This window comes from Hyla sarda, chromosome 5, assembly GCF_029499605.1.
Source record: "Hyla sarda isolate aHylSar1 chromosome 5, aHylSar1.hap1, whole genome shotgun sequence".
NCBI lineage: Eukaryota > Metazoa > Chordata > Amphibia > Anura > Hylidae > Hyla > Hyla sarda.
The window spans coordinates 324,835,038-324,846,220 of NC_079193.1; positions in this window are offsets into that span (position 1 = coordinate 324,835,038).

Here is an 11,183-nt window from a genome sequence, read left to right on the forward strand (position 1 = left end):
GACCTGCCCCACTCAGTCTGGACTGTGCATGCTGTTTTAAAATTTGCCACACATCCCTGCTATATTAATTTGATCCCTCTAAAACCCCCTTGTACCACATCACATGCCACTGTTTATCCCAAAACAATTCCAGCAAAATACGAGGTGACGATGGCACTCACCGGTGATGTTGAAACAGTGACTCTTTATTGGTGACAACCGGCAGACTACAGCATGGGGATGAGGGATGCCGCGAGATAGCTATTTCATGCGCTAGGCGCACTTCTTCAAACCACTCCCCCACTGTCGTCAGCAGCTGCATAAAATACCTGGTGGAGACGTCAGTGGGTGTATTCTTTCAATACAATATAACACCATAATAAAAACTGAAAAATAGTGCAAAAAGTTCTAAACATACAAAAAGGAAGCACAATGTAAAAAAACTACAAAAATTATATGAAAATGCTTAAAGGAGAACTCCAGACCATAAAAATTGTCCCCCATAGTGCCGGCAGTAAAAAAATAAAGATTTACATACCTTCCTCCGCTCCCCCGGGGCCTCCGGTAACCGGCTCCGGTCTCCGCCGCAATCCACTTCCTGGTTGCCGGTGGTCGGATGAATCAGCCAATCACCAGCTGTCCGACTCAGCCGGCGATAGGCTGAGCAGCAGTGTGAAAACGCTTCAGGACGTCACACTGCCGCTCAGCCTATCGCCGGCCGAGTCGGACTGCGCTGGGGCTGGTGATTGGCTGATTCATCCGACCACCGGCAACCAGGAAGTGGATTGCGGCGGAGACCGGAGCCGGTTACCGGAGGCCCCGGGGGAGCAGAGGAAGGTATGTACATCTTTATTTTTTTTACTGCCGGCACTATGGGGGACAATTTTTATGGTCTGGAGTTCTCCTTTACATCCACTTTATAGTTAAGGCTAGCTGGACCCTGAACACGCGTGCGCAGGATCCAGTTAGCCTCTTTCTGTAGCAACACTTTTCTTCTATCTCCCCCAGCAACAGGTTGGATTCTCTCCATTCCAAAAAACTTCAGGACGGAGGTATCGCGCTTATGTTCTTTATTAGTATGTTCTATAATTCTAGGACAGCTTTTTAATGTTTTTACAGAGTGTACGTGTTCTCGGAAGCGAGTGTGCATAGGGTGTATAGTACTCCCTGTATAAAAACGACCACAGGCACACACTATTACCTGCCGCACAGACTACGTGGTGTACAGAATCAAGTACCTTACAACCACTTTAGAACCTCCTAACAAGGTTCTTTTTCCCTCTTTTTAGTTGTGGGCACCACTTACAACTCACATACTTATATTTAACCGAGGTGATCCAAAAAAAAAAACTTTTCCCCATATATAAAAAATTGTACTTTATTATTGAGTTATTTCTCACACTTAGGACACACAGATTAAAAATGCAGTGCCATTCTTTCCATATAGTGATCCGTGTATACAGATGGTGCCAGTCTGGCTACCTAACACTAGTTATATGATCACCGCATGCACCTGCAGTGTGCTATGCCGATTGGAGACTTCACCGTGTTTAAAATCAACTCTCAGGGGGCGTGTCTAAGCCATGCAGCAGTGAGGACGCGTTTCAGGAGAGCTCCGTCCCTGACCGTTCCCTTGAGGGCCCTAAAGTCACTGACCATGGGGAAAAAAATCGCTCCAGGAGGGGCTCCAAGTGCTCCGGAACCCCTGCTACTCGTGGGGTCCCCATCTCCAACTTTTTTACCACCTTGGACTTGGATCCCGCAGCTACTGACCTGCGCGGCCCCCATCTTGGACCACGCGCTCCTCCTCTGCCTCCGCTCCGGACCTGCCTGCCGCCGCGCACCGTGGGTCCTCGGGGGCTACGCTGTGCGAGTCGCCCCTGCTTCCTCAGCCTGCCGCGGTCCACCTCCTGGACCTTGACACACCGGACTGCCCGGCCCCGGTCCTAGAATGTTCACCAGCGCCTCCACGGCCCCGAGACGCAGAGGACTCGGCCCCCCCCCCCCTCATCCTCCCTCCCCAGACTGGCCGCGTCTGCCGGCGCTGGCTGTAACGGAACGCAGCACTACAGTTTCTGTCCCTCGCAGCACTGGAGGGACTGTCCCTGCACCCTCCTGCTGGTTGTCTCCCGTTGCAGACCTGGAGGAGTCTGCTGAAATGGCCGCTGTGGCCCCACAGTCCCCTGTGCTGGATACTGATTGTTGCTCACAGGTCCCCCAGTGTGCCTCCCCCCTGTTATTTGGGTCCCATGAGGGGGTCTCCAAGGGCCCAGTGAACGCTGACATGCCTCCTATGCCCTCTGTGAATGAGACTGTGACCTGCCATTCTGAGGACTACAACCACCAGTTGGATCCCTTTGCACACCCTCAGTCCCCACTAAATCACCATGCTGAGTCCCCAAATCCTTCATGGGACTCAGTGAGTGCTTCTTTATGGCCTCTCTCTGGACCTGATCCCCCTGTGGTCCCCATGCAGCTGCCAACAGTGAGGCAGCCTGTCACTCCTGCAGGTCCTGGCTCCTCTGTCCCACCTTTGGCCTCCAGGATCCCTGCTCCATTGACCCCTACTAGTCACCTGCACCCTCAGCCTCCCGTGCACCACCTGCCACCCCCTGATGAAGCATTGCAGGCTTTAAATGGACTTCCGGAGCTACGGGCCTTACTATCTTTGTTACCTACTAAACATGACCTATCCACTCTGGCAACTGAACTTAAGTGTGCCTGGAAGCAAGATCTCACTGCAGTGCAGCAAGAAGTCTCTGCTCTATCTACTACCGTTCAGGAACTTCAGACATTTTGTCACTCAGTACAGATTCAAGTAGACAGACTGCAAGAACTCGTTACCACGCACTCTCGCCAGCAACAACTCCTGCATGCCCAATTTGATGACCTGGAGAATCGGAACCGCAGGAATAGTATCCGTCTGCGAGGGCTTCCGGAATCTGTTAAACCGCCGGACCTCATCCCAGTGCTCACTGGCCTCTTTAACTCTATTCTGGATAGGCCTGCCAGGACTTTGATTGAAATAGACCGGGCCCACTGGGCTCTGCAGCCGCAGAGCTCGGATCCTCTAAAACCGCGGGACGTGATTTGCCATATTCACTACTTTGCTCTTAAGGAATCTATTCTACCGAAAGCTAGACAAATGCGGACCTTGGACTATGAGGGAGCTCGTCTCTCTCTTTTTCAGGACCTTTCTAGTCATACCCTGCGCCAGAGGGCGACACTGAAACCGCTTCTAGCAGTTCTCCAGGAACGCAATATCCCGTACCATTGGGGCTTCCCGTTCTCTCTCTCTGTCCGCATGGAGGACAAATTGATGACGTTGCGCCACCCCTTGGATTTGCCGCTATTTTTACAGACCCTGGGATTACCCCCTCTAACTCTACCGCAATGGACTGAACTTTTACAGGACCCCTTCTATCAACCTTCAACTGACACTTCTCCGGGGGTGGTGTCCGCAGCCCGCCCTCCTATTACGCCTCGTCCGCAACACTCCCGTGGACGACGATTTAGCTCTTCCTGCTCGGGCAGATGCTCACAACATTCACCTTGAGGACATGAACGGACATTAGGATCCTCTGCTCCGCTGAGACCCCCTCGTGATTTGATGAGTATATTGTTTCACCTGATGTCTAATGTTTTACTTATTCTATTTGTGTTGACTTTGGGTACCCCTCACACTGTTTTATGGTTTTCTTACTGTTATGTCACTTGCGGTCATACGGAGCTCTCCGGTTTGCGGACCTGTTTTGCCGCGGCTGGTGTTCCCCGTATATCCATTAATTGCTCCTACGCCCCTAGTAGGTTATTGGTAGATTAAATCCTCTACCAGGTGTTTGCCTTTTGGCACTCCTAATAGTTCGATATGCGCCTTATTGTTGTGCGCTTTCCGTCCTATCCCCCTTCCATCTCCCCTAATTTACCTCTATCTTTGTCTCCCCCCCCCTTTTTTTTTTCTTTTTCTTTTTTCTCTCTTCCTCCCTCCTTTTTGCCTCTGGTTCTTCTGCTTTTTCCACTCACTCCCTGCTCCCCCTTCCTTTTCCTCCCTCCTCATTTCTCTTTTCGCTTTTGTGCTATAGTGAGAGGCCCTGGTTTTTGCTCGCTCCTCTGTAACACCTTTCTACCCCACTATTGACTTGCCATCCCTGATGGCGTCGCTGAGGGTCTCTTCCCTGAATGTTCAGGGTTTTAATGTTCCTGGGAAGCGAGCGAAAATTCTTTATGGCTTTCACAAACGGAAGTCTCAGGTGGTGTGTCTGCAAGAAACGCATCTGAGACAGGACCAGCTGGCGGGGTTTCACAATAGGTACTACCCTTTATGGTTTCATAGCAGTTCCCCATCACAGAAAATCAAGGGAGTTGCCATCTTCTTTCATAAATTGCTAGCGGTACAGATTGTAGACACCCGCTCAGACAGTGACGCACTTTATGTCTTTGTTAAGTGCTTGATTCAGGGGAGGGAATACACGGTGGCGTCTATGTACGCCCCTAACCAAGGCCAACGTGCCTTCCTAGACAAAGCGATTGAAGACTTAAACGCCTTCTCACTAGGCACTTATTGTGTGTGGTGACCTTAATGTGACCCTCAATCCTGCCCTCGAGATGTCGTCGGGCTCTAGTACCCTTTCCTATGCTGCCCTGAATGGGATCAAACGCGCTTTGCATAGACAACAGCTGTGTGATTCCTGGCATCTGAGTCATCCCTCGGACCGTGATTATACTTTTTATTCACATGCTAGGAGGGTGTACTCGCGGCTCGACTACGTCTTCCTCTCTCATCATCTCCTTCCCACCTTGGGAACGACTGCCATTGATCCGATTATACATTCGGACCATGCGGCTGTTACTTGCACCCTTCATCTGCCACATCTTGCTAAGGGGGAGTTTACTTGGCGTCTCAATATGACGCTTCTTTCAGACGCCCTTTGCCTGGCTGATCTTAAATCGGCATAGCTGAATTTGCTTCGGTACATGCGGCTGACACTACATCCCCACAGACTCAGTGGGAAGCACTGAAATGTGTACTCCGTGGTACCCTGATCAGACACAGAGCCAGACACAAGAGAGAGGCCGCTGCCAAATTGGCTGTCCTTCTGGACCAGCTTCACCGTTTGGAGGCTGATCATAAATGCTTGCAGTCGGAGGAGGTCCTTAGAGACCTTCTCAGGGTGCGTAAGGAAGTTCAGGTCCTTATAGAACATAAACATAACCGGTATAGACAAATTTGCGCAGTGTCCCATTATGAATGGGGAAACAAGGCAGGTAGGCTATTGGCACGAGCACTGCGAGACAAACGTGCGGCCCTCTATGTTCTGTCTCTTCGGAATTCTGCGGGGAGACTAGAACATCTCACATTCAATATCTTGAATTGCTTCCACGATTACTATGCGCAGCTGTATGGTTTGGAGAATTCTGCCCCTAGGCCATCGCAACCTGCCTCTGACATGGTCTCATTTATGAGACGTACTGCCCTTCCCTCTCTCCCCGCAGAGGCCTTGGCAGACATTGACAGACCCTTCACGATAGCGGAGCTGGAGGCAGCAGTCTCTCACTCCCCTTCGGGCGAAGCCCCGGGCCCGGATGGTTATACCGTCCGGTTTTACAAGACCCTCCTACTCGACTTAGCCCCTCAACTCCTAACGGCCTTTAATGCAATATCCCCTACCTCACATTTCCCTGACTCCTTCCTGGCTGCATATATTACTGTGATCCCTAAAGAGGGGAAAGACCCCAACCTATGCCCCAGCTACCGCCCCATATCACTTCTCAATGTAGATACTAAATTGTAAGCCAAATTGCTAGCTATACGCCTTACTCCCCTTTTGGACTCCCTGGTTCACCCGGACCAAGCGGGTTTTATACCCTCCCGTGAGGCACAGGACAACACGCTCAAAACGTTTTCCCTACTTAACTATGCTCAATCGGCTAAGATCCCCTGTATGGTACTATCCATTGATGCTGAGAAGGCGTCTGATCGGGTGAGCTGGGTATTCCTCGGGGGCGTTTTACAACAGATAGGTCTTAGCCCGTTGGCCCTTATTCGTATCCTGGCGCTGTATAGTAATCCTACGGCGAGGATATGTGTTAATTGTTCCCTCTCTCACCCCATCGAAATTCGTAACGGCACACGTCAGGGCTGTCCCCTCTCCCCCCCCTGCTCTATGTGCTGGTCATGGAGCACTTATTGTAGGCTATACGCCTCCACCCAGACATTCGGGGCATTCAGGTACGTAACATGCACTTTAAATGTTCAGCCATTGCTGATGATCTCCTTCTCTACGTATCCTCCCCTGATACCTCTCTCCCAGCTCTCATGATGGTCTTAGATGAATATGGTAAGTTTAGCAATTTTAAAATTAATTGCTCTAAAAGTGTGGCCATGAATGTGTCCCTAGAGCCCCTTGTGGTTCAGTGACTGTGTACGTCTTTCCCGTTCTCCTGGCACCCCTCCTCCTTTAAATACCTGGGTGTTATAGTCCCCCGTAATTTATCCCAAATTGTAGACCTCAACCTCCTTCCCTTGATTTCTAGATTTAAGGGTGATCTGTGCAAATGGAACCGTAAAGATTTCTCATGGCTAGGACGCATTAATATTCTGAAGATTAATCTCCTTCCCCATTTGCTCTACCTCTTTAAAACCCTTCCCATGGTCCTATCCCGAGCCTTCTTTCACCCCCTCACTGGTTTATTCACAGATTACATCTGGTCCCACTCACACCATCGTATTGCTAAGGACTCCCTGTCTAGGCCTAAGTGGGATGGTGGTTTGGCCTTTCCTGACCCATACTCCTACTACTTGGCAGCATCTGCTACCCGCATTTTAGATTGCTTTCACTTTATACGGGTGAAGCTGTGGGTGCAATTGGAACAGGCTTTATCACCGTATCCGCTTACTGCCTTGCCATGGATTCGTCCGGCATTCTGGACTAAACATACCACGACTGGCCTCCCTCTCATCTCCCGCACCTTTCTCCTCACCTGCCACCAACATCTGTATAGGACAGGACTCCTCCAGCCCTGGGCCCCATGACCCCCCTGATTGGTAATCCCGACTTCCCTCCGGGTTTGTCCGTAAGTAGTTTCTTAGGGGTTAATTCTGCCAGTCCCTACCCGATCGTCAAAGCACTCCAGTCCTCATCCCTGACTCCCCTCCCAGACATCTTGGGTGCTCTCCCCACCTCTCCTATCTATTCATTTCAACACATGCAGTTACAGCACTTTTATATGACTTTGAGATCCTCTGGAGATTTCCACCGAGATCTTACTGTGTTTGAACACCTCTGCATATCTACTGATGCCCCGACCTGCTTGGTATCCCAACTATATGCGCTGTTGCGCCCGCGAGGCTCCAGTGATCTTCCCTTTAACCCCTTAAGGATTCAGGGTTTTTCCACTTTCGTTTTTTCCTCCTTACCTTTTAAAAATCATAACCCTTTCAATTTTCCACCTAAAAATCCATATTATGGCTTATTTTTTGCGTCGCCAATTCTACTTTGCAGTGACATTAGTCATTTTACCCAAAAATGCACGGCAAAACGGAAAAAAAAATCATTGTGCGACAAAATCGAAAAAAAACGCCATTTTGTAACTTTAGGGGGCTTCCGTTTCTACTCAGTGCATAATTCGGTAAAAATTACACCTTATCATTATTCTGTAGGTCCATACGGTTAAAATGATACCCTACTTATATAGGTTTGATTTTGTCGCACTTCTGGAAAAAATCATAACTACATGCAGCAAAATTTATACGTTTAAAAATGTCATCTTCTGACCCCCTATAACTTTTTTAGGTTTTTTTTTAAGTTTTTATCGGTATGATTTTTGTTTTGATCGGACTTTTTGATCACTTTTTATTCATTTTTTTAATGGTATAAAAAGTGACCAAAAAACGCTTTTTTGTACTTTGGAATTTTTTTGCGCGTACGCCATTGACCGTGCGGTTTAATTAATGATATATTTTTATAGTTCGGACATTTATGCATGCGGCGATACTACATATGTTTATTTAAATTTTTTTTTACACTGTTTTATTTTTTTTTATGGGAAAAGGGGGGTGATTCAAACTTTTATTAGGGAAGGGGTTAAATGACCTTTATTAACACTTTTTTTTACATTTTTTTTGCAGTGTTATAGGTCCCATAGGGACCTATAACACTGCACACACTGATTTCCTATGCTGATCACTGGCGTGTATTAACACGCCTGTGATCAGCATTATCGGCGCTTGACTGCTCCTGCCTGGATCTCAGGCACGGAGCAGTCATTCGTCGATCGGACACCGAGGAGGCAGGTAAGGGCCCTCCCGGTGTCCGATCAACTGTTCGGGACGCCGCGATTTCACCGCGGCGGTCCCGAACAGCCCGACTGAGCAGCCGGGATACTTTCAGTTTCACTTTAGAAGCGGCGGTCAGCTTTGACTGCCGCTTCTAAAGGGTTAATACCGCACATCGCCGCGATCGGCGATGTGTGGTATTAGCCACGGGTCCCGGCCGTTGATGAGCGCCGGGACCGAAGCAATATGATGCAGGGGTTAAAAGGCACATCTGACTGGGAGACTTCCTTCATGCTATGTCATAAATCTTCCATAGCAGTAGCGATCCAGGAGACCAATTACAAACTGCTCTCGCGGTGGTACAGGGTTCCAGTGCTCCTCCATAAATTCTACCCAATGGTCCCGGATGTGTGCTGGCGGTGTGGCCAACCTGGTGAGACGTTGACGCATGTGTGGTTATCCTGTCCCATTCTAACTCATTTCTGACAGTCGGTTTGCAAGCTTATTACTGACATTACATATTACTGGCGCTCAATTACCGTTCACCCCGCAGGTACTGCTGTTGTCTATGCTAGAGGGTACCCTTAGGTCCCTTAAAAAGAGTCTTACGAGTCTGTTGTTGGCAGCGGCTAGGCGGGTCATCCCTAGATGCTGGAAGACCACCTCTCCCCCCACGGTGACGGACTGGCTGAGGGAGGTACTTTATATCCAGGGGATGGAGGAGAGTTTGGCGGAAATGAGTGGCACCTCTGATAGGTTTTTGCTGCACTGGCAACACCGGCTAGATTTTCTTTTCACTCCTCAATTCCTGCAATATGGCCTTTCCCCCTCCTCAACAACCACAGGTTAGTCCTACGCTCCTCTCTCTCTCTCCTTTCCCTCCTCTTCACCACCCTCCTCCCTCTCTTCATCCCCCCTCCTTCTTCTATCCCTTCCCATAACTCTTCCCTTTTATGTCTGCTTCTGCACTCCCTTTCCGGTTATGATTCCCACTTAAATTTGTAGGGATAGTTTGTTATCTCTCCCGTTATACCTAACCCATATCCCTGGTTGGATGCCCTTCTTAGGTGTTTATAGGGTTTTCAGATAGCCCTTTCCAGACGAGCTAGTTATGTGCTGCCTTATGCTCTTGATTGTATTCTTGCTAAACTTTGCATACCAGTTTTTCCACCTCCTGCGTGAGGTGGACTGTTTCATTGTTTTATCATATTTGTCTTTTGTAGTCTTGGACATCTTCATTGAATTTACTTACGCATCTTTTATGCTATGTAACCCAACTATGTGATGTTTAATAAAGCGCTGAATTTGAAAAAAAAAATCAACTCTCAGCCCCCCCTCGACATGTTTCGCTGCTAGACGCAGCTTTGTCAAGAGGACAATGGGCACTGAGCTCAGAACGCCAAAACAGGTTTTTAAAACCTCCCTTAGTGACATCACCAGGCTGAACATGCTAGAAGCGGATTGGCTAGTATGTTCTCCATCCTATCGGCATGCTATCATTTAGATTGAAGTTGTAAACTGCCTATCAGTTCACTTATATCCTGACCAATCAGCTTCAGTTCCTGGTATGCAGAGCGTGATAGGTTCAGCATCAACACATGTGCCTGCAACGTGACCTCTGCGCCGGCACTTGTGTTTACATTCACTTCTCTCTCCACTGATGTGCAGTGACACCTGCACCAACTTAGTGTTTACACAGCGTGGACTGGGGACTGCGGAACTCCTGGGAGGCGGCGTGAAGCAGGTGAGAGGCTGGTACAGGCCGGGAGGGAGCAGGAGCGCCCTACATCAGTCACGCCGGAACCGGAAGTCAAAGTATATCTTTCTTGATGTTACTTGGAATAAAGTGTGATGGAGCAATGTTTAGAAAACTACCCAACCCACCTGGCATGCTAGTCTGAGAAGTACTAGGAGTGGGATTGGCCTGCGAAGCTGGAGGTGTATCTCTATTGTCAACAGCTTCCAACCTGGATTCTATTCTTGAGATGGAGGATGACATACTATTTAACATGACATGCAATTGTGACAAAGAAGTTTGAATAGTGTCCGGATGTGCTGTTTTCTGACTGGGACCTGCCACGTCCTCACACAGGAGACAGAAGAGTTCAGCTTTCCTAGCAGTAGCAGGGTATGGAATGTGTCTCCTGTGCAACTCTGCCATCAACTTGTGGATGGTCCATGCTCTAAGTCAGGGATGTGGAATTCCTAACGCCCGACGCCCGGGACATGCAGTTCCGGGTGCATGAATTTTTCCGGCCCCTAGCCCTGCTTGGGGCAAGCATTGCAGGACCTGACAAGTACGTCGGCGCTCAGAGCTCTGTATGGAGCGGGCTCCTGACTCCAGCCTGCTGGGGAAATTTGCATCCTCCGAATGCAGAGCAGGGGGAGGGGAGATGAGAAGCTGTGTACATCCTCTCTCCCCTACTCTGCCTTCTTTCTCCCATGCAGACCTGTGTTCTCCGGGAGGGGGAGAGGAGGGGGCGTGGCTTCTTTCTCCCTGTCCTCTGCCTTCGCTCCACCCAGCTCCAGCTTCGGAGCTGAGGGGAGGAGCAGTCGCAAGCCTACACAGGGCGCAAGTTTCCACCTCACACCGCCGCTAATAGCCAGCATGCGGCGATCGCCGAGGCAAGCTATTAAACCTTTAGACAGCGGCGTCTAAAAGGACATGTGAATGCTCCCTGGTGGGCTAGATCCACTATAGAGGTAGCTGGAGGGCTTACCTCTGATTCCCTAGTGTTCATGGCTCTGTTATTGATAGAGCCTGGCTGGACTAGGCTCTATCAATGGATCACAGAGCACACAGATCAATGGAGTTCAATAGAACTCTATTGATCTGTATGAGGAATCTAATGATTCCTCCTAAAAGTATAATAAAGTGTAAAAAATTAAAAAAGTTTTAATAAAAGTTTAAAAGACACATTAACACCTT